This window comes from Mustela lutreola, chromosome 11 (assembly GCF_030435805.1).
Source record: "Mustela lutreola isolate mMusLut2 chromosome 11, mMusLut2.pri, whole genome shotgun sequence".
NCBI classification, from domain to species: Eukaryota; Metazoa; Chordata; class Mammalia; order Carnivora; family Mustelidae; genus Mustela; species Mustela lutreola.
Window position 1 is genome coordinate 70,799,050 of NC_081300.1, and position 4,706 is coordinate 70,803,755.

Consider the following 4,706-nt stretch of genomic DNA (forward strand, 5'->3'; position numbering starts at 1 on the left):
CCCTCCTTTCTTGAAGGCTGGAGGATTTGGAAAGTGACCAACAAAAAGCAGAGAGCATGGGCTCACTATTCGGGTGTTCTATGTAAGGCCCAAAACAACCCCAGAGAAACACAGACTAAAGGAAGTACAACAGCTTCCTTTTATTCTAATGGAGGATTTCAGTTCAGTTAGAAAATACCTATCTCCTATGGTAGGCCAGGCCAGTCCTGCTAAAGGGAAACCTCTGGAATGCCTTCTTGGGCATTGTTAGAAGGGCACCTGGGTGGCTCAGTCAGTAAGCATCTGCCTTCGGTTCAGGTCATAATCCCAGGGTCCTGGGATCGAGCTCCACATTGGGCTCCCCGCTTGGTGGGAAGCCTGTTTGCTTCTCCCTCTCCCACTCCCCCTGCTTGTGTTCCCTCTCTCCATGTGTCTCTCTGTCAAAAACAAACAAACAAAAAGACAGAAGTGACAGGGAACTGTGGCACAGCAAGGAGTTTTGAATTTATAAGTCAGACAGGCGTTGACATACTCTCTCTTCCAGAATAAAAAGGAAAATTGGCCCCTCAGCGAAAAAGACCCCTCCACTGGGGCCCATTCCTCACTCCCCTAGGAAACCTGAGGACACGGGACTTCAGGTGTACTTCTTTCTGCACACCGGGGCCAAGGGTACCTTCCATGTCAGATATTCCTTTAAGACAGCTCTTTGGCAGGTTCTGCAGAAAAGCAAAGGGAAAATGATTTCAATGGGGTCCAAGCCAGCTGCCTCACCAGTTCTCCTACCTGGCCCAGCCTTTGGGGGTCTGGCCTAGCTCACGGTCTTGCGCATTTTGGGTGGCCACACCACAGGGATGAAGGTAAGGGTGGCAAATGGCCTCACGGGTGAGCCAGCCCTCCAGGCAGAAGGCCTGTTAGTGAGAATCACATATGTAGTAAGTTGGAATCCCCCATCTGATACCATCAAGCCTTTCGCTTTTCATTTTATGGTGCCATCTGTCAAACAGATACTTTTAATTTTGATACAATCGCATTAAATTTTTTTTCCTCAAAGGCTTGGAGGGTTTTTTTTTTGTTGTTGTTGTTGTTTTAAGATTTTATTTATTTGACAGAGAGAAATCACAAGTAGATGGAGAGGCAGGCAGAGAGAGAGAGGGAAGCAGGCTCTCTGCTGAGCAGAGATCCCAGGACACTGGGATCATGACCCCAGCCCTGAAGGCAGAGGCTTTAACCCACTGAGCCACCCAGGCGCCCCTAAGATTTACTTATTTTAGAAAGTCCGCCAGTAAGAAAGGCGGGAGGGGCAGAGGGAGTGAGAGGGAGAGAATCAGAGACTCTCAAGCGGACCCCTTATCAAGCGAGAATTCGCTACACCAGGGCAGATCAAACGACCCCAAGATGAGGACCAGAGCTGAAACCAAGAGTCGGACACCTCACCGACTGAGCCACCCAGGCGTCCCTCATTTTTTTTCCCATTTAGACAGCTTTGATACATCTGACATTCATTTATCGTCTGGTGTGACCTAGGGAACCAATTCTTTTTTCCATATGAATAATCGGCTGCCACCCCTTCACCATTGACCTGCTGCTGGTCTGCACTGAGTCAAAGCGAGCGGTTTAGACTCGGTGGAAGGCTGTGAGGGCTGCCGCCCGCCTGGATGCTCAGTATGGGCCTTGCAGCCTCTTAGAAGCTGTGTCGATGAGGGAAGACAACTCTTGTGGCATGCATTTGTTTGTTTGTTTGGATGCTTATTTATTTATTTTTAAGTCATCCCCACATCCGTTGTGGGACTCAAACTCACAACCCTGAGATCAGGAGTAGCATGCCCCGCCCCAAACCCACATACACACCCCCTTCTGGCTTTTAGAAAAGTTGCAATTTATTTATTTTTTTTAAAGATTATTTATTTTTTTTAAAGATTTTATTTATTTATTTGACAGAGAGAAATTACAAGTACACTGAGAGTCAGACAGAGAGAGAGAGAGAAGGAAGCAGGCTCCCTGCCGAGCAGAGAGCCCGATGCGGGACTCGATCCCAGGACCCTGAGATCATGACCTGAGCCGAAGGCAGCGGCTTAACCCACTGAGCCACCCAGGCGCCCGAAAAGTTGCAATTTAAAACTGCAGAAACTTTCCAGGCTGCGTGAAGAGTGGCACACAGTCGTAGCTCCGGATCCCGGCTTTGAAGTGAGACAGCCTCAGAGGCCGCGTTCCTTCCCAGCGCTCTGCGTCCCCTCCCCCAATCGCCGTGGGCTCTGGACAAGACGAGCCCACTCTTGGGGACTTGAATTTGGGCTCCCCAGAAGCAGAGACTGAGGCAGGTGGGGACTCGCCTGCAAGGGGTTGGGGGAGGAAGGGCCCCAGGGAGAAGCCTGTGGAGAAGCAAGGGAAGCTGGACAGAGCCGGGGGGAAGGAGCCAAGCAGACAGGAGCTTTCCGGAGAGATCCCGCCGCAGCCCGACCCCGCGGGGGAGCTCTGGGGATTCGTTACACTGCGGGGTTTGTCCTGCCCTGAGGCCGGGGAGCCGGGCTTTGGACCCCACCCTATTAGTCATTCATTGGCCTCCCGCCCGAGCTGGCTTTGTGTGTCACCTCCCAGGCATCTCCTGGCAGGGCAGCTCCCATTCGCTAAGAGAATCCTCTAAAGATGGATGGAGTCGTGAGCTTTTAGCAGCCAACACCCAGGGCAGCTGGAAAGTAGGTGCTCCCGCCTCTGCAGGCGGGCAGGGCCCCCAAGACCATCAACCTCAGAGACCAGCTCTCAGTATACGCTGCCATTCAGTGTGAATTGGGGAGACACAGTCTCAGCAGGGACTGGGGACGTGACCATGAGAAAAAAAATTAGTGAAAATGATGTACTTGGACACAAAGCCATATCTGGGATTCATCTATTTTACTATGTGATGCTGGTTACCTTTTACTGGATTCATTGAATTGTCCTTTGGTTTTCTTTTTGCTGATGACAAGAAAAATCTGTGTTCATTGTAAATGATCCAGATGCTAAAGTAATTCATTTCTTAGAAAGTAAAACTTGCCTGTAATGTCATAAACCCCTCCCCACACTCCTATCCTGATATAACCCCTGTTTTCCTTTAAGATTTCTTTTATTTATTTATTTATTTATTTTAAGAGGAAGAGAGGGGTTGAGGGGGCCATGGGGGTGAGAGAATCCTAAGCAGGCTCCACACCCAGCACAGAGTCCCATGCAGGGCTCGATCTCAAAACCCTGAGATCATGACCTGAGCTGAAATCAAGAGTCAGACGCTTAACTGAATGAGGTACTCAAGCGCCCCTGAGATTTTTTTTTTTTTTTTTAAGTAATCTCTATACCCAAAGTGGGATTTGAACTTACAATCCAGAGATCAAGAGTCACATGATCTGATTGAGCCAGCCAGGGAGCCCGTGATACAGGGAGCACTGTTCAGAGTTGGAAATATATTACCTCCAGTATTAGCTATAGAAATCATTGTTTTGAAAGGTCCAGAAAGCAGAGATCTTATTAAATATGATCCACTAAGAACCCTTAGCAAACAGAGCTAATGTTAAGTTTGAAAGGTTCCTTTCTGAGATAGGGCACAGGACAGAGATGCCCGCTTGCATCACAGACGTTCACCAATGTCCTAAAGGCCTTAGGCCATACAAGAGGGCAATCATTACAAAAAGCTTGGACAGAAAGAAGTAAAACTGCCATTATTCAACAGTGACATGATTGATTGTGCACAGAGAAAGCCCAAATGAATCTAAAAATAAAGTATCAGAATAAATAAGTTACTTTAGCAAGTTTGCTAGACACAGGTCAATACAAAAAACAGACTTCTACACATAGCACCAGTTATAAAATGAAATGTAAAAAGGTGCTTATAAGATGGCATCAAAAATTAAAATATCAAGGGCGCCTGGGTGGCTCAGTGGGTTAAGCCGCTGCCTTCGGCTCAGGTCATGATCTCAGAGTCCTGGGATCGAGTCCTGCATCGGGCTCTCTGCTCAGCAGAGAGCCTGCTGCCCTCTCTCTCTCTCTGCCTGCCTCTCCATCTACTTGTGATTTCTCTCTGTCAAATAAATAAATAAAATCTTTAAAAAAAAAAAAAAAAGACTTCTCTATTAAAAAAAAAAAATTAAAATATCTGGTGGGACGCCTGGGTGGCTCAGTTGGTTAAGCAGCTGCTTTTGGCTCGGGTCATGATCCCAGGGTCCTGGGATCGAGTCCCACATCGGGCTCCTTGTTCGGCAGGGAGCCTGCTTCTCCCTCTGCCTCTGCCTGCCATTCTGTCTGCCTGTGCTTGCTCTCCCTGCCCCCTCTCTGATAAATAAATAAAATCTTTTAAAAAGATTAAAATATCTGGAAATCAATATAAAAAGATGTGTGTTTGGGGGCACTTGGCTGACTCACTGGTGGAGCATGTGACTCTTGATCTCAGGGTTGTGAGTTCGAGCCTCACAGTGGGGATAGAGATTACTTAAATACAAAATCTTAAAAAAAAAAAAAAAAAAAAAAGCTGTGGGACACCTGGGCTCAGGTCATAATCCCAGCATCCTGGGATCAAGTCCCATATGCCAGCTCAGCAGGGAGCCTGCTTCTCCCTCTGCCTCTGCCTGCCACTCTGTCTGCCTGTGCTCACTCTCTCTGACAAATAAATAAAATCTTAAAAAAAAAAAAAAAAAGATGTGCATGATCTTTATACAAAAACCACCAACAAACCTATAAAACATTATTGAGAAGAAATGAAGGAT